We start from the raw sequence: 20,499 nt of genomic DNA on the forward strand, positions 1-20,499 counted from the left end.
TAAAAAGGGAGAGTCAAGCAGCGTCATTGACCCTGGTTTTCGACAGCACGTTCCAAAGATTAAGCAAACACTGGTAATTGCCCCCGAGATCAGGTTCTGTTTTGACTGTTTGTCGTCCTCGCGCCGCCTGGTGTGTGTTTGATCTGCAGTGTGGGATGGCAGCAGAGCTCCTCGTTCACTCCTCACATCTCAGCTCCATGCAGAGAGACGGCAAACCACCAGGCGAGCAGAGAGCTCTCTCTCTCTCTCACACACACACACACACACACACATATACACAGTGGTAAAATGTGAATTAGCAGCCACTTACAGCAGCATGATGTGTACATGCAGTTTGCCGTCCTCTGACCAAGTCATAATGATGTCAAGATTTCATGAGTTTTCTTCTCAAAGTGGCTGTAAATCTCACATAAACAAACAAACAAACAGATCATGCATGTGCTCGCATGCAAGGAGCACATAAACACACTTGATCAAAGTCAAACATTCGCTCAAACACTAAAACAACAAAATCTATTTCTAATAAAGTGTAATTTTCAGTTTCATTATCTCATCCTGAGGTGATTTTGGAGGTCTCAGTGGAAAAAAGACATAAAATTTCATGCTTGCATGGTGGATAACATGGTCATTAAAAACAAACAATTCCTGCCCGCTTTTATTGGTGCTAACAAATCATGTCCAGACGAACACAATAAGCACCACTAACTAGTCACGTTTCTCTGCTCGAATAAGTCACATGGTGTCGGCTAGAAGTCGAATCTCAGAAATCAGAAAATAAATGAAAGTACTGCATATTTTATTTTTAAAGTAAAAGTATTTTTTTTATTTAACAATAAATTAAAATGCTTAAACCACTTCTAATATGTCCAAAAACAATTTGTGAGGATTATAAAAATGCTGTTTGCCAACAAAAGACTATCAAATGTCATTTTCAATGATTTTTTTGGCCTGTTTTCAACCAAGCCTCGCGCCTGAGCAACACGACATGCTGACAAATGATTGCACCGATGAGCCAGGAGCGCTTTGCAGTCAGTCATGACAACCTCTCAGCCGGTTACAGCTGACCTTGTCAACAGGCTCGGATCAAACCAGTCAGAAGCGCGACTGTTTCGGTAGCCGGGCCTGACCCGAGGAGATCAAACCAGAGGTGGGGTTAATGCCTGCTGGAACTATCAATCTGCTTCTCATTTTCAACCTGCTGGATCATTTCGGCCTGTTTAAAGGTTCTGTGTCAAAGGAGGGAAAAAAAAAGTCAATTTTTGCGAGTAATTTTGACATGTCAATTATTGTGGATTTACTGTTATTAGGATGATTGCTCCGATGAATCCACCCAGTGAGCTGCCGGGATTAAAGGAGCATTTGACATTTCTTCTGGGATGTTTGACAAGGGAAACCTGCAAATATTCCTGTCACTCCAATCTCTGTAAATAAGCATATTAGGTACACATAATTTGTTTTTAAATCCTCATTTGCAATTTGTGGTAATTGTCAAAAACCCTAAATAAATAAATAAATAAAAACCCTAAAACAGTGAGGTGATTTTAAATTCTTTCCTATTTGGGAATCAACTTTTTGTAGGTATTTGGGATAAGAAACATTTTTATAAATCTGAAATTAATTTCACTATAATATGTTAAGGGATGTGTTTTAAGATTGCCTGATTGGATCAATTAGTCTGCAGCATTAAACTGCCGTTATTAATTTAATGATTAGGTTGTTAGTGGTTAACAATATTCTCAGACAGTTAAGACCTGACAGCCATGGGAAGGGTTCGGGCTCTAAATGAGGCATAATGACAGCCTGCGGGTAAAGCTAATACTAATAAAACTGCCTGACAACGCTACAGGAATGTTACCACAATTAATGAAACCTACGGGCCTCTCTTCTGTCTGGTGCCAAGGCACATGTGGAACCTCTAAAAGCCTATGTTTCTGGTGGAGTGAATTACCCCCTCAAACCAGTCACACCGGGATATCAGGATGCAGCGCTGACTGGAGTTAAAAGGCCCAACGCAGGGCCCAATCCCCTGAAAGCATTATTGTATACACGCGAGCTCACGGGGATGACTTGTATACGCTTAAACACAAATACACAGACAGGAACTCGGTTTACTGGCAGATCAACGATAGAGTAAACACTGGGTTAAGAGAGAGATGGTTGAAAAGGTCGATCATGGACTCGGGGGGTTAACAGTTCTCACTCAAGAGAAGTGGAACGGCAGAGACGCAGCGGTTTGGAGGCGTAGTAAATCGGATTATGCGCAGAATCTTGTGTCTTTTTGTTCGCCATCAGTTATGTTTAATGTTGAAATGAGGGAGGAACAGAACGCAAAGTGTGGAAGAGCAGCAGAGTGAGGGAGGAAGACAGATGAGGGGGATCCTCCTGTAATCGCTGGAGCGACATGGGGGCCGATTCAAGGCCTTGGGCTGATATTAAAGTGACCCGAGAGAGTCCAGACACAACAGGCCTCTAAACAGTCCTGGCACCAGTGTGGAATGAGCCTCCCACACCGGCCTGCCCACTTCACAAACATCACTGGACCGCTGGCGGTTGCCAGGTTGGCTGACTGACGTCTTCACTGCTGATGTGTCACATAGCATCCCCGGTTAGCTTGACGAAATACTTTCATGGATGGTTGCAGCTTTGTGTATGACCGAATGTCATTTAAAAAACTTTTGAAATCCTCTCTACGGAGTCAGACTGGTTCAGGTGGTCCGACCGCGGCACCAGAAAAACATCATGTTCTTGATTAAACTAAAACTCCTTGTAATGATAAATGAAACATCATGCTGGTGCGGTTATTGTGACGACCAACCAATAATTACGACACACCATAATGAATTACAATATACCATAATGACTGTCATTAAGCAGAATTCTAATTAAGCATAATTTCCAGTTTTCATATAAACAGGCAAGACGGCACCTGATTTATAATTGATGGGAAGCGAAGCAGTTTGGCTGCTGGCTATATGGAAAGCCAAAGAGTTTTTTTCCTGTCTCCTAAAAATGTCACAACATATCCGAGAAAATGTTATATCTAAGTCGTAGCATGGCAAATCAGCGATAAGTCTGAATACAGCAACGGGACATGGTTGTAAACATACTGTAAACATGCCAAAGCCAAGACATTCGGATGCTGTATATATGTAAACATTGTGATAGTCTTTAGTCTATATTATGGCGTGTTTAACACACACTGATCATGCAAACTGATGACTGCTATACCAACGTCAAGCTAAAGCTGTTTGACTCTCCCTCAATGCGGCAGAGTTTTATCCAGGATTTCCCACAGTGTTTTATTGCAGAGGTGGACCACCTCTGCCTCTTAACATCATAAAAAATGTATTCACTTTAATGAAATAAATCCTTAATATTCACAGGAAAAGAGCAGAGGTGCTGTTTCACACAGCCACATACTTAATGAGCGTAATATTGAGCCGTCATAATTAAATCAATTGAGACAAGGTCATCATCAGGAGTCCAGTAAAAGCAACCTTTTAGTTTTTTTTAGGATAACAAGTTAATTATCTTCTTATCTCGAGATAACGAAGCTTGTTTTCTCGAGTTAATGACATACTTAACTCGTGATCTTGAGATAAGAGTATTACAACATTTTTGAATCATGTCTGTTTAGGGCTTCCGTAGTTTTGTGTGTTGAATCTGGTCATGTCTAAAAGGTAACCTGCAAATTGCGAAAATGTGCAAAAACTTGCAAAAAGCTCTCACGACACTCACTGCCCAACAACCTATCCTAACCTTTACCATTCAAGGTCAATGCCTGACCTTAACCATTCAAGGCCAATGCTTAACCTTAACTATTCAAGGTCATTGCATAACCTTAACTATTCAAGGTCAATGCCTAACCTTAACTATTTGAGGTCAATGCCTAACCTTAACTATTCAAGGTCAATGCCTAACCTTACAGCGTATTCTCATACACGGTCCGTATGATATCTTACAAGAAAGTTAATCCTCTGTTTTGGTTGATTTTCCCACAAATGTCCAGCACCATGTGTCAACTTCCCCTCGTTACATGCATACAGTCTTTTCAAAATAAACTTCTGTCTTCACAGGAAACAACTTCCTTAGGTTTAGGCAAGAAAACTACTCAGGTTAAGGAAGAGATCGTGGTTTGGCTTAAAATAACTACAGAAGTGGCGTTACTTAAGTATGTCAGTCACGTGAGAGATAAACCAACTCTGACTTCTAGTTTCACACGGGACACAAACGTCGGTCTCCTGGGCGAAACTCCGGTATTTTTTGACCCACCCATCCACCCCGATCTCCCCCCTGTATGGCGTTTATTTATATTTCCTGGTTCTGATTACGTTAATTACACACAATTGATTTTGTAGGATATACACAAATTACAGTGCATTACTTTTCGTAGGTATAGCTACGAACAGTGTGAAACCAGCCTGAATCTAAACCATCTTTCGAGAGTTTCGCAATTTGCGTCTTACCTTCTAGCCATGACGGTTGAATCTTAATATTTAATGTAACTGGTAACTAAAGCTGTTGAGTAAAAAGTACAATATTTCCCTCTGAATTGGAAATACTCAAGCAAAGTGCAAGTATATTTGTACTCAAGCACCGAACTTTATAACTTTAAGTTATATTCCACTACTGCTGATGGTATCATAACCCACATTATTATCCATCATTATTCTCCGGACACTCAGGTCATCAAGTGTTTCAAGGGTCACCTTTTGTCTGTTTTATTAAAAGTGTGTTTTCATGTGTGATGAGGAAGAGTGTGTATTCCTCTGTGCCTGAATGTGTGTGTGTGTGTGTGTGTGTGTGTGTGTTTACTGCTGTGAGGTCCGGCGGTGGCTGACTGATGCCTACCTTGGTCTAACACCATAGTTAACACAGTCGCTCTGGCTCCACAGTGGGTGGAGTCGCCAGACAACATAACTGGGCCCTGCAGCCCACTGTAATTAGCCTTATTGAAGCTGTCACTCAATGATCCGGTCCCAGAGCGGCCCGGTGCTAACATCAAGGAGAAGGTGCTAGGGGCGAGGCCCTGGAGCCGCTGGCCGTGCGACGCTGAGAGCGGCTATCTGTTACTGCTTTAATAACCCTCCTGACAGTCCCTTCTGTTTCTAGCCATTCTTCCCTTCGCTAGCTCTTCTCATCCCGTCTCTCAGAGCCCCGAGATGTGTTTTGACTAACTGATTGTTCGTTGGCATGACGTGATGTAACGAGGGACACATGTTGCCGGCGAGGAGGAAGAATATGAATGTAACATCAAAGAGAGGAAAATCAGATCTCAGGCAGGACCCCAATGTCGGGGCGAAATAGGCCTTTAAAATGTTTATGTATCTCAATGAAGATGTTTCCAATTGAGGGAAAATGTAGAGCTCAGATATGAGGGCATGCTTGAGTGTGGGGTTTGATAGAATTAAGTCCACATGAAATAAAACATGCTGCGTCTAATAGGCTCATAGCCTCGGAGATTTCTGTTGTTCCTGTTAAACTCACAAGTGGTTTCCCTTCACCGTTACTGACATCTGCTTATTAATACTCCATGTCAGGGAAATACAAAATGCCCAGTAATTTTCACAAACAAGCACACACCCACGCTAAACAAAAGGGCCTTACACACACCCAAACACACACGCTGCTACTTGAGATTTTCATTCACTGTTTCATAAATTCAGTTGCTGTTTTCACACGAGTGCTGAGGCCTAAACAGCAAAGTTTAAACTGTGTCCAAATATCCTGCGGGGGATACGGATGGTAGGCGCTAGCACGTTATTTTCATTGTAACCTCCTGATATCCAGCAGACATAACAAACTGTGTGTGTAACATAGTCAGTGCAAACATATGATGTTTATACTGCAACAACTGTTCGGGAACATTAAAAAAAGCTTCCGTTATCGTGGGTCACAATCTGGTGTCTCGGATTTCTGAAGTTATTCAGAAGTCCTTTTCAGCTTTAAAAGTTTTTTTCTTTTTAGAGAATATTAATGCACCTCTGTAAATATGTATTATATAATATCTGACCGTTTATAGGGCCCTTGTTCATTCCCCGACAGAAGAGAAACTTGTATTGCATTGTGGGAAAAGTTGTATAAAGCTCTTTGTGGCTCCAGAGGGAGTTGCATGAAGTCTGATAATTTGCCTCAAGTGATGTCAGCTGAGTCAGCGTCGGTTGGGTCTTAAGACCACAAGTTTAAAAATGAAAACAATCTGCTGCATTAGCTGCAACTAGCATAACACATCCGAGTTGCATTGTGGGTAATGTAGGCGGCAAGTTTTGAGAAGGAAGAAGAATGCATGGAATAAAAAACAAGATATCTCCAGTTCTGCGGCATCAATTTTGATTTTGTTTTTAAAACTAGTTTACAAAGTCTGTTTCAGCACATTATTATTTCTGTTGATTAGAAAAAGTTAATGTATGTTATTTATTATCTTCCTCCATTTTTTGATTCATTATAGTTCAGTTTATTCACTCAAGTCTAAGGGTGTCGCGATATATACCGGTATTGATGATAACCGTGATATTTAAAAATGAAATACTGATATCGTGTTAACAATACACAAGATAATATTGTGTAAATAATCCAGCGTCTCTACAGTTCTGCTCTAACTAACTTTGTTTAAGGATGTGCCAAACTAGTCATTATGCAAATGTATTACTTGGTGACATCACCACGTTACGGAAGAAAAGGCGGGACTTCAAGTAGGGCGTTTCAGGCAGTTCAGGAGCAGTGTTTCTGTGGGGGACAGTAACTCCCTTTGACGGTTTTGTAACTTTGCAGACCTTTTACATGCACATAAAAACAATATAACACACTAAAGGAAAGGAAAAAGCACAAAAGCATAATATGTCCCTTTTAGATCTGAGTTGAGATGATTTTACTGATGTTGAAGTCATGAAAGCTGGCAGCATATTCAGCTTTCATAATGTACAAAATATTGGGGATGACTTCTGATATTGAGTTTTTACATAATATTTCAATTTAGTCAAAGCTTAAAAATCTCTTTTTTTGACTTATTCTTTATTTATTTTATTTATTTATTCTTAATTAATTATTTTTTCTATATCAATAATATGGGCAACTCTACATTTAGTTATTAACATGGCTGTTTTTCTAATATTCTGCTCAGAGCAAAAAGACATGATGAAGGAAACTGTGACACTGTTGTTTAATGGAAGAGCTGCGTGATCACAAATCTTCTGTTTATGGAGACTTAAAATCATTAAATCATCAATATCTCTGGGCTGGTAAACAAATATGTAACACGATACAATGACATGTTGTATTGTGCATGAATGATTCCAGAGTCATTCCCAGCCAAAAGCTCTTGTATCGACCACTTAGTGTTAAGCAAAGCACTCACATGCTGCTAAAGGCAGTAAAACAGCTTTGTTACAAAAGCCGGAGGTATTTGTGGGCTTAATTACATTCATTTCACTCTTGGCATTTTGATGGTAAAACACTTAGCTTAGGAATTTTCATTCCCTTTGTACACCATTGTAATGAACACAAAACCATAATTGTTTCTCACCCATAGGCACTAACTGGCCTTTTAATTTTCCATCGCTTTGCTGAGTCACCGTGCCAAGTTTTCTTCAGGTGATGTTGAAACTCTGACTCACCGGGGTGCAAGCTGTGAGAGCCGGGCCTGCTTTGAATGGAGCTAAATATATACTGTGTTCATAAATGCTTCCTGGGATTTGTTATACACGCTGACTCTCCCCAATGAACCTTTTCAAGAGGGCAAAACACAATCACACGCGCTGCTTTTTGTAATTAGAATTGCTATTTAATTATGCCCTCCTTAACAGCAACAGTGTGCTTTGTTCGAGGAGAGCAATCACTCAAAGGTAATTAAAGGCTGAACTCCAATTCGGCGCATTCATCACAGCCGCACTTTAATGACGAAAAGTGCTGCGCTGGTCTTGTAATTATTGCTTTAGTATTGTCACAAAAGAAACACTGAGTAATATCTTATGTGGATTTGAGAGGGCAGGACAAAGGTTTAGAGGAAATAAAAGCATCGTGAGCAGAGAAAGTGGCCTGTCGGCACGAAAGGAGCGTTATTACTTTGTTGCTTAATCAATGCTGAGTCACTCCCTGACAACTCGGGAGGATTAGCCGCATGTAACGCCACACAAAAACCAAAATCATGCCAGGATTTATCTCGGCTCAGTGACAGAGACAGTAATTATCATTCAATTCTCAGAACCAATGTTATTATACCACGAAACAAAATCACTGCAGTTTTTATACAGATATAAAAAATGACACAAACAAATCTAAATATCATCTTTTTTAGGCCTTAGAAGGTTTTATAGATATTAGGGCTGTAGAAGTTAATTTGTTTTAATGCCACTAATTTCTATAACGCATTAACACAATCGATTTTTCGGAGGTTGTAGGAGTGAGTCAGAGTGAAGATACTGGTAAACCTAAGGAATCCATTGGTACCAATCATGTCATACTAGCTTGTTGCGAAGGAGGTCAAATAGTGCTCCAACCTTATGCTACATTTTGGTGAGGAAAAACTGTCATGGCCATTTTCAAAGGGGTCCCTTGACCTCTGACCTCAAGATATGTGAATGGAAATGGGTTCTATGGGTACCCACGAGTCTCCCCTTTACAGACATGCCCACTTTATGATAATCACATGCAGTTTTGGGCAAGTCATAGTCAAGTCAGCACACTGACACATTGACAGCTGTTGTTGCCTGTTGGGCTGCAGTTTGCCATGTTATGATTTGAGCATATTTTTTATGCTAAATGCAGTACCTGTGAGGGTTTCTGGACAATATCTCTCATTGTTTTGTGTTGTTAATTGATTTCCAATAATACTTATATACATACATTTGCATAAAGAAAGCATATTTGTCCACTCCAATGTTGATAAGAGTATTAAATACTCCCTTTAAGATACATTTTGAACAGATACAAGCTTTGCGATTAATCACGATTTAATATTTTAATCGATTGACAGCCCTAGATTTTATATAATGTTATATATTGCTTTTAGTGCCGAGCTGACCCGTTCTCTCATCCTATACACTTTTTATTGCACTGTTGACCCTGTGTTAACCTGCACATGACAAATAAAACTAAAACTTGAACTCAGCTCTGGGACAGTGACAGTTATTACAAATAAATGTTCATTTCAACAATCATTCAGTTCTACGGACCAACGTTTTATACAGTTTTGTATTTGAGTTGAATTATGCTATGAAAAGAAATCACAGCAGTTTTTATATGAAAAACGACACAAAAGAAATGTAAATCTCATCTATTTTAGGCCTTAGAGGGTTTTATAGATATATTAGTGGTTAATGTAGCTCAGTCTGAATGTTGAAACGGGATCCCAGCAGAGGACTTTGGCGTATCCGTGCCAAGGGGCGATGGGAACTCATACACGCTGTAGTTTTTATGAGGCATGCTTCAAAATGTTGAGCAACCTTTTTCAGCAAGTTAATACCATGTTTGCCGACTCTTTAAATGCTCCATATAAATCATCACTGCATGCTGGTGTGGCTGTTCTCATCATATCAGCTAACTGGTTATTCTTGCGTGTAAAGTTGGCGCTTAGATTAAATCAATCTCAACAAAAATGAACACTGATGTGTGTCTTGGCGTGCGGGAGGAATCAAGCTTATACTGAGTGCTGTTGTCAGCAGTGTGCAGAGAGGCTGCATTCCTCAGAGCGAACGCTGGGGAGAGCCCGTCTGCTCGCCGTGAGCCCGGCTCTCGGCGCCCTCCTCCCCTCCCCTCCTCTCTCATAATCACTCTGCTCCAAGTTGTGGTTTCATTTGTTTGTTTTGACAAGTATTAACTCCTAAAGTCACACCTTAAAAGTGTGGGATTGTTGGCAAACAGAGGCGGCGTCGTGTTAAATTAATGATGTTGAAAGATGTTCAAATCATTTTGAACTCTTGTGTGAGAAGACAAATCACATTACTCAGCTTGTGAGACAAATAGGATGCCTGAAGTTACTGCCAAATCATCAAACCTTTACTGTATTTACAGCCATTCATCATGTTCTAGATCTTCTCAGTGCAAACGGAGAGACCACGCAAAAAGAAAAGAGCGTCAAACTGTCTGCCACATAATGAGCATCCCTTCTCTTCTTCTACATGTGTGATTGCTCTGTTTGGGTGGTCTTGCCATCCTATTCTCTTATTTAGGTGTACAAACATGAGAACGCGTTGGGAAATCTAATCAAGATGCGAAGATAATGACGTGCTATGCACATAAACACACGCTCTACACAGTAGACGTTATCCCCAAACAAATTTCAAGTCTACTTACATCATGTGTGGCTCCTGAGGCCCCCGCGGGGAACATCATCATCATCATCATCATCAGCATGAAGCTGGAGTCACAGTGGACGTCGTGATGGATTCACATTTTGTCTGTTTTTGACAAATGGAAATGGATTAGATGTCGAGAACATGAACGGAATAAAAAGCACTCAATCGCACAGAAAAAAAACATGACAATACACGTGCAGCATGAAGACCTGCACGGAAGTGTGTGTGCACATCAGAGTGGAAACACACACACACACTCAAATCCGCAACAACTGTTTAGTTTCTGAGTCATCGCCATGTGAACAGTGTGACAGATTATTGAGAGACAGGGTGGTGCAAATAAAACACTAATGACAATATAATGGCTCATTAGCTTATGATGTGGGAAGCGCTGTGTGCATGCAGACATGCGTATGTGTGTGTGTGTGTGTGTGTGTGTGTGTGTGCATGTGTGTGTGTGAGTGTAAGAAATGCCTGTAGTATGAGTATGTTCCCAGGCTAACCTGACTAGGTGAGACTCTCTGGCACCAGCCTCTCAGTGCAGCCCCGGGGAGGAAGGGGGGGGAGGAAGCCGTACAGTGCTGCAGCCTACGAACTGAGGTATGCGCGCGCACACACACACACACACACACACACACACACACACACACACACACACGAAACACACGCACAAGAAAAGGCAGAGGCTGTTCTTTCTTTATGTCTTGTCTCTGTTTTAACGGCTCCTCTCAAAGCCGCAAATTACGCTCTGATATAACATGTCGTAAATACCTGTTTCACACCCTGTGCATGACATATTATTGATGCATCATACTTTTTTTTTTTTTTACATCCTTATGCTATTTATATTCCCACATTATCACAGTACACTTAACTCTCCGTTGGGTGAAAAGGCTAACCTCCTGCCCGCCGTGGTGATGGGTGAGTTTCAGGGTCAGGTCTCTTCATGTGTTTGACATTATTAACAGAGCTACCATGTAATCCAGACTCAATCCTCAGGCCAATGAGACTTTATTGGGGGTAAAGGGTGATGGTTATGGAAGCTATTAGACAATAATGGAATAAACTCCCCTCCTTTAACTTATTCGGTCCCTGGAGGATTGCCCTCTTCCACCGGAGTTCCTTATCGCTCTGTAATTTAGAAGGAACTGATGACATACCTTAAAATGTTTGGGGAGCTCTCATTTAAAAGCTAATCTCTGAGCTCGATAATCCCTGTTTCGAGTTATGATTTAAAGTTTGGTAATCTCAGAGGGCGCTTTCCCAGGGTTAGAGCAGAGGGCGGAGGGATGAGTTGAGGAGATATGATCAGTAACCAAACAAAGAGGATGTTGGACATTAACTTTCTCTTTTGGTAAAAAAAATGATTCTCATCTTTATTTAATCATGAATGTTGCTTGTTAGTGTGCTAATTCAAGTACAAAGCGCTGTGTGACTCACTGCAGAGAGGAGGAATTAAAAGTGTCTCTCAGTCAACCATCCCTGATATAAATTACTCTTATAAAAGAACAAAACGCAACACGTTTCTGCCGAGTGTAAAGTCACATCAGAAACGCTTAGCCGATCGTGATGAGTCGTCTCGTTCTCTCTCTGTGTACCAGTGTTATTATCCATCATTAGCGTCTATTACACACTAAGTTGTTGCACTGATCATTGTCTTTGAAGGGGCCATGATTACAGGGGAGGCTGCCAAAGAAGGTTTTGAAATGTCTGAGACAATATGGTCTGACGAAGACAAATTCGCTGCAGGTTGCCTCCACTTACTGCTGCCTCTCGCTGTTTTTTTAAAAGGAGAATGGTGCTTCAGTTTTTGCTTCTTTATTCTGCCTCAAAGAGGGACATATGGTGGAATTTTTAACTGTGGGAGCAAAGAAACTGAGGTGAAAACCCTTATTGCTACATTTATAAGTTCAACTCCATCCTCTTTAGTCATTTTCCCACCACTCATTCATCCTCAGTAGTAGAAGAAACAGAGGTAAGCTGCAGTCTAACCTGTGTGGGTCCCTGGGAGCCTGCATGCGGTGGGGCGTTTGGCTCTGTGAGAACGCGGCGTTGAGGCTAAGCCCCCCGGTACACTGGAGCGTGTTTTCCTTTCTCCATGTTTGGACACACAGCAGACAAGTGGAGGTTAGGACAACACTCCGCTAGGAGCCAAAAGACTTATCCGACAAGTAATTAGGAGCGGGGTCAAGTTGAGAGAACTAAGCCCTGTAATTCCCCCTCCAATGCCACGGGTGAGGTAAGGCCCGACTGGATCCTTTCCCTCCTGAGAAGAGACAGAGAGACAGAGAGAGGTAGGAACTGAGAGAGATGGAGGAGTGAGTGAAACGGATATAATTTAAAGTGGAGAGGACGGGAGATGAAAGACATTTTTACTTAAAGATTTTACTTTACTCCAAAAACTGTCTAGATGACTGGATGTAAACTCTGTTCATTCCTCTGTAACTATTACATATATCTTATTGTGTCATTCTTTCAACTTAAAACTTTTGAGTCTTTTCAAAGGGAACTTCAAATTCAACACATTTTTGTCATTATGCACGGAAACATAGAGAAGGCGTACGATCTTGAATGGGCAGTGTTACTGGTCAGATTGGCTACGCACTATGAACACAGAGCAGTTAAAGTGAATATAGCTTGACATTGATAATGTCCAAGCTGTTTTTCAAACCTAAACCTTGTGGCATGTCTTCGTCTACTTGAAACATTTAAACAGATTAATGTCCTGAAAGATATTGTAGTTGACAATGTGATCGTGCTTTTAAAGTATTTGATGATTTATTTATTTCTCACAGAGACTAACGATTGATTGTCAGTCACTAATGTAAAAATAATTGCAGATTCATGTTTCTCCCTCATGATGAATATCTACTAAGTGAACATACAGTAGATTCCCTTACAGTGGAGGAAAGTGACTTCATTTACTCAAGTACAGCACTTGAGCACAAGTACCTGTACAAAGTATTTCCACTTAATGCTACTTTACTCTTACTCCAATACATTTCAGTGGAAATATGTTCTTTTTACTGCACTACATTTATCTGACAGCTGTAGTTACTTTGCACAAACAGGAGTACTTTAACTTTGGATTATTTAAGTAGCCTACATTTAACTGATTATACTTCTGTACTTTTAAGTTAGAGTTACTTATTCCTTAAAGCTAGGGTTGGTAATGTTGAGAAACTAGCAAGAGTACGCTACATTTTTTAAATTATCCAACCGAAAAACCGAGGCCAGTGTTGCCAACTCTTTTCAAATGAAAGTAACTAGCAGCAGTAGCTCCAGAGGTCAGCAACACAGACAGTCCGTCTGTTCAGGCCTCCCTCCAGAGCAACTCCCCCGCCATTATCATTATGAACGTAAACATGGCTATTGTTAGTGCTCACAGCTGTCAAACTAGCAGATTGTGGAAGAATTTCTCCTTTTTATGTCAGAGCATTTCAACAAATATAACAACAAATGTTTTCAGAGAAGATTACCAACTCTAGTTTTAAAGGTACTAAATGCGAGATTGGGAGCATTTTATTGACTGTGCATGGCTCTCAACATGGCGACGGCTGAGCGGCGCTAACAGTGAAAACAACGGCAACAGTGCTGACGGAGCTAACAGTGTTAACCTGGAGGGGGAACAGAGGGTGGGCGCTATACGCTTCCATGACGACGCCGTCAGTCAGGATGGCATTATCAGCTGTAACCACCGTATGAGAGCAGTGCAGAGTGGGGGCCGTGAGCTATTCAGTGAGGTGCGCTCACATGCACTAACATGCACTAAAAGACACACACGGTCAGGTAAAGTTATAAGTTACTTTGTAGATTAAGATTTTTAACATTGCAATAATAAAACACAACATGAAGTATAATGTGTAATATTTATGTATGCTGCATAAAAATACATTTTCATACATCAGTGATAATAACCCAATGGTAAGCTATAATATATATATATATATATATATATTTATATATATATATATATATAATAACATAACACTGTGAAAGGGCATTCTGCATACTTTTGTATTTTTACTTTTACTTTTTTATGTTTACTCTTCAACTACAGTCATTATTTGATTAACAGGTGAAGAGCCACAAAATGTTGAGATAAAGATGCAATGACTGATAAGATATAAGATCAGCCTCTTCAGCATGTACACAGTGTGAAAGACACACAGTCACGCCGTGGATTGTATTTCTGCGTTAAGGTGCACGTGAAAATTGCCTGGTGATGAAAAATCCTATTTACATCTTTGGGCGAACTCTCCGTTTGATGGTGGCACTGCAGAATGCGTGGTCTGTCCCTCAGCCCAGCGTGTTCGTGTGAGCCCTGGTGAGAAAAACACCCATGATGTTTTCATAGCCGCAGTAGGCCCGCGCTATTGACCTCCACCTCGGCTTTCATGTGGCCCGATCCTAAAGCAAACCTCGGAACCCACAACATGTCCATAAATCAGTTGCTCGAGACAGATGCGGAGATGATCATTCAGTTTTCAAGCCACATAAAGAACAAAATATGGCAAAAAAAAAAGACATTCCTGTGGATGTTTTGCAATTTAAATCAGTTGCTGTTATTTTGGTGCCAGTATTTTCGTTCCTCTCTGCTCCTCGGAGACTACAGATTCCTCTCTGTAAATATTGTTTTGTTGAATGCTGCATTGAAAGATCGTTTTCAGAAGTGCTTTCATCTTCCAAATGATCTGCTTAGCTCTTCTGGCTCTGGTACAAAAGCCCTCTTATCCATTTAGACAAAAACCTAAAAAGCCGCTTCATGTCAGCAGTCATGACGGTAACTTTGGCTTTTGTTTATGTATCATATTAATACAATGGGAAAATATGGAAAGAGCCCTTTAAAACTCCGGTTTCTTAGAAAATAAAGCCAACCTTTTTGCATTTTATGCAAGTTGACAAGAGGAACTAGCCTTAAAGAAGTGCTATTACTGTCTATACGTACCATGTGTTGTGAGCGGCTACATGTTAGCGAGCGTGGGCCTCTGTATTTGGACATGCCTGCATGTTGTTTGTTGTCTTCACTTTGCGTCGGCGGCAGAAGATGTTACAGAAGGACAGATCAGCCATCTCGGCGATGGATTAGATCGGACTCGCAGGCTCTGCGGGGACACAGGGCCCTCATTTGAAAAATGGGATATAGACCTCTGTTTCATAAAGAGCCATTAGCGTTTATTGATGAGACTAATGTGTGTGTTTAAAGTAAATTAGAAGGAGAGAGGCCATGCTTTAGGGGAGCTGGTGATGAAAGGCTTGCATTAATGTAAATGGTGGAGAGACTGCTGTTTTCCATTTGAACTAACCGCTTCCCCTCTGCTCAATATACCAAACCGCACACACACAAACACACACACACACACACACACACACACACACACACTACCTGCTTACTGTATACTGTACATACTGACACTCTCTCCCTCACACACACACACACACACACACACACACACACACACGGCAGTCCTCCCTCTCAGCAGCCTACACATGTAAGTCATATACTAACCAGAGTAGGCCTGGCGCCCGGGGAGAGTAGCCTGGAATTGCCCCTAAGAAACCAAATCCACTTTATCAAACTGCCAGATGTCACTACCAATCCTCCTCCACTGGACGCTGCTTTCACCAGGCAGCAGCACGGAGACACGGAGCCTGCTGGAGCCAACCTGGTGACACGGACACAAGAACAAAAATACAGACTGAGAGATACGTCTGTACATTTTATACCATGTCCATTACCTACTTTAAATGATGCACGTATGTGTGGTTTCACAATAAAAGACTTGCAGCTTATAACTTACCTTGTATAATTTAATAGAGAATTTCAAAAATTTCAAAATTTCAGTTTGAAACCCTCATAAGCATCGATACACGGTCATGATCACGCACAGAAATACACATGTGCATAGTTTGTTTTCTTCTTTTTAAATCCTGAATCTGTTTTATTCATTCTTTTAGCTGTTTTACCCCAAATTGAAAAGCCAAATCAGAGATGGAGGCGGCAAATTAGCTTCAAGAGACCAACAATATATCAGTTTCATTTCCCCACCTATTATCTGTGTAACTAAAAAAAACAACCAAAAAACAAATCAATCAAATGCCTTGTAATTAGGGGGTGTATTGACAATAATTGACAATATCATATGTGTATTATTAGCATGATATCAACATTTCACTTTTTAAATATCACGATTATTGTCAATACACCCCTAACTAAAAATAAATAAATAAATGAATCAAATGCATTGTAATTTGGAGTGTATTGACGATAACCATGATATTTGAAAAATGAAATATTGATATCATGTTAATAATACACATATAATAATATTGTGTAGATAATCCAGCTCCTCTTAAATCATTTTATGCAGACAGTTATGGTTACAGACTCTCTCTACACCTCCCTACACTCGTATTTTGAGTGTAATTGATTTGCCAAAAAAAAGACAAAATTCACAATAAACAAAGTTAAAGATGAATCTGACTGATAGCATTGTTATTATTTTATTAATATTTTCAAATATTTCAACTCTCATAAGTGCCATTTCAGTTTTACTCGTTCACATTACTGGATCTGCCCCGCGCACCATTTGGATGTTGCTGTTGTAAATAAGGCATGCACAAAAATGAACTTTCCAAACTGCTAAATTATTCTTCATTACAACGGGGGTCACGGTTACCGGAGATGCCAAGCTAAGCAAACACTTTTCAAAGTCCAACAGCTCCCCTGACGGCTCGGGTGCCCGCTCAGATTGAACAGGAAGTGAGCGGTAATTTGCCGTGAGTTCTGTCCAGCCTCACAACTCCCAGACATTGTGTCGTCCAATTAGAGCGGAGTCGCGTGGTCACAGAGACACGGAGCCAACGGGTCAAGAAGTTGAAATGGATTCCTACCGTCCCCCAGACAGTTGTTGATTGAGTTCCTGGTAATCTGTATGCTGAAATCACTTTTTTCCCCCATTGTCATTTTTTCAGCGTATGTGCATGTGTTTTACATAAATGAGCCGGCCTCATGAATCTGAAAAATCATCTGCAAATGGTACGGCCAAAGAGAACGGTAAATATCTTTTGAAAACAAAATACTGTGTTACGGGTGATTTGAGGAATGGAAATGGGAAGTGGGGACATGCGATGTGAACAATGTGGTTTGAATCAAGTCAACCTTATTTTGCCATGATTATGTAACTAATTGCATTTCAGGCTTTTCCATTCTGAAAGTGGATGTTGTCTTCAGTGGGAGAGAGACATTTTAACGCATTTCCATGCCATAATTAATTAGTTCCACTTAATGGCTTGGAAAAGGCCCCTGATTGTACTAACAACATGCTATCTTTCCTCCATCATGTCCAGACACAATCAATTATTGATTGATCTTCACAGAAGAATCATAGCAGTCTGCGTTGTTAGGGGAAAAAAATAACTTGAAAGTTACATTTTTATATGAAAATGCTGAATCTGACGATTTTCTATTTTTTAACCGATACCAGAATAAAAAACAACAACAAAATGTCATGAAAGCTTATTATGGTACTTTGTTTTGAAAGTGAGTTTTCAGACTGGAGGCTAGAAATGAAGCACAGAATTTCTTCCCATCTGTTTCTGTACAAATTGACCAAATGTTCGAAAATAAACTTCAGAGCAAAGGTCTCTACAGTCTACTGATGCTGAGAACAAAGCAATTTCTCACCAGTTATTTCAGTGTCTCAGGAATACACTAGCAACCACCAGCAGGAAATGGTCAAAAATCCAGAAGCAAGGTCATTAACAGTGTAGGAATAAACTGGGAAAATGATCGCTATAACAGTAAAGACGAACTGGCACAGACTAAGGGGAGCACACAGACTAAATACACAAGGGAGGAAGGGTGATTAGGGACAGGTGAAACTCATCAGGGCGGGATAGGTAATCCCACAGGTGGGAAACACACAAGGGCAGGAAGTGAGGTATCTGAAACAAGAGATAAAGGTGACTATAAATGTATTAATTAAGACAGGAAATAACGAAAAAAAGGAAACAAGAAAAACACAACTTAGACTCAAGACCGGGATATAACAAAGTGAAGTTACAAATGTGCAGGAAAGGAAAAACAACAACAAAACAAATTCCTTTATGCATTACAGGAATGGTTTGACAATTTGGGAAATATGTTTATTTGCATTCTTGCAGAGAGTGAGATGAGAAGATTGATACCACTCTCATGTGTGCTTTTTAAGCAGATGTTTTACTGGCGTCTGGTAGTCGCTTTCAGTCCTAAATGGCGGAAGCGTAGCTTTGCTGCTGATGTTGCAATGAAGCGAACAATTGGCTTTCACTTCTTGGCAAAATACGTTCTTTGGCCTGGGTCTTTCAAAGATAACAAATTCAGCCGGCTGGGTTGGTGTCATCACCGTGAGGTTGCCAGGCAACCAGCCGAGACCCCAGAAAGCCACTGCACCCAGCAAAAACTCTGGCACATAACCCACTGTGAATAAAATTGGACTAGCAAACAAGTTATAACATGTTAATCTGTGAGCTTTAGAAGTGCTGGTAAGCTGATTTTGTCACCTTTGGACAGAGCCAGGCGAGCTGTTTCCCCTTGTTTCCAGTCTTTATGCAAAGCTAAGGTAGCCGGCTGCTGGATGTAGCTTCACCGTTCTCACGTGAGAGTGGTATCGAGCTTCTCATCTAACTTACAGCAAGGATGGGAATAAGCATATTTCCCAAAATTTCAAACTATTCCTCTAGAGCCAGTTGTTGTAAGAGTAGCGTAGGTCATCTGGAGCAGAGCCAGTGCGTACACTGTGTGTGTATGTGGGAAGTGAGTGGTGAAGCAAGAGAGAGAGAGCAACCGCGACGGCAGCGAGTAATGTTACCGACTCCAGCCAAAACAGGACAAGAGTTGGGTTTGTCCGTTCTTGGCTACTGTAGAAACATGGCGGTGAATATGGTGCAATATGGCGGACTGAAGAGGACCCGCTCCCTATGCAGATATAAACGGCTCATTCTAAGGCAACAAAAACACATTGATTCTTAGTAAACACTGGTCCTTTAAGACAAACTCTGCTTGCACATGGAGCAGCACCCACATTTAACTTACCCTGTATTTTCTCACACACACGCACACAACCTCAGTCTGTCCAGACACCAACAGTGAACTTATGCAATTTTCCCATCATACACAGGAAGTGGTTTCTCAACCATCACCATTCCCAAGTTGCCAAGGGTAGCATGGTGTTTCCTTACCACCTCTTCACCGTCTCCATCTTTAGCCCCTTTCTCTCCCTTGTTTGTTTGTTTCCCTGATGTTTTTATTTAAGGCATCAAAAGACACCCCCCACCCGCTCCCTCCCTCGCGACGTCCCGTCCCCCCGCCCCCCCGCCCCCCCCCGAGCCCCAGAGCAGTCAGGATGATTTGTAAACTTCAAACGACTAAGAGCCCCAGCCTGGTCTCCTCTGCTCATTTAGGTAATTCAATAAGCCAGGGGGGACAAGCGCAGCGGCGCACTGCTTCCCCCTCTTGCCCTCTGCGCCCTCGCTCTTCCGACTGAAGCCTCTGTGGACTATCTGCAACAAATGTCAGTCTACTGTGGAAGGAGCTTCCGCTAAGCAGAAATGCTTCATTCCGATTTAACCGACTTGATCTTGTATTTATTTAAAAAAAGAAGTTAGGGATGTCCCTATGCTGACCTGTATACAAATTATAATAATTTTGGGAATTATGTTCAAGAATACAGATTTATTAAAATAAGCATTTTTCATTCCCTTTATCCACAGAAGAAGAGGTGTGCAAGATCTGAGGTTTAATTTTCCCTTTCAACCCTGACCTATGAATGTGAATGAGGCCTTCATGATTAACCCTGAAAATAATGTCTGTGTTTGATCTGATAACCGTAAAACAGACAGCGGTCTGACAGAGACACCCCGGGGGAAATCCTCTCCGCAGCTGTCACAGCTTTACCTCTCCATGCTTTATCAGCGGGGTCATTGTATGCATGTGACCGAGCCACCAGTCTATCGCTGTTTGGCCCTTGGTTGGCATGATGTGGGGGGATGAAGAGGTGGGGTACGAGGAAGGGGAGCCCCTAACAATATCCGCCTCCCTCCCTCCCCATGCTTGTCGAGACAGAGGTGGCGGCAGGTCTGAGTAGGCATCGCCACAATGGCCCAGACCCATAAACGCTGGAAGAGCATAAATCTCTATCTTTATCAAAACCACACAGAGACATTG

At 41.2% G+C, this 20,499-nt stretch overlaps 1 long non-coding RNA gene across 1 annotated transcript; it reads right to left on the minus strand.

The window, feature by feature from the left end:
* Nucleotides 1-865: 865 nt before the first annotated feature.
* On the minus strand, nt 866-18,111 carry LOC141777136 (uncharacterized). Its single transcript, XR_012595854.1, has 7 exons — nt 17,980-18,111; nt 15,802-15,958; nt 15,241-15,397; nt 12,285-12,558; nt 10,796-10,887; nt 10,291-10,394; nt 866-1,226 (listed from the first exon to the last, which is right to left on the minus strand). It is a non-coding gene; the product is annotated as an uncharacterized LOC141777136 (long non-coding RNA).
* Nucleotides 18,112-20,499: the final 2,388 nt, after the last annotated feature.

The sequence above is a fragment of the Sebastes fasciatus genome, chromosome 1, assembly GCF_043250625.1.
Source record: "Sebastes fasciatus isolate fSebFas1 chromosome 1, fSebFas1.pri, whole genome shotgun sequence".
NCBI lineage: Eukaryota > Metazoa > Chordata > Actinopteri > Perciformes > Sebastidae > Sebastes > Sebastes fasciatus.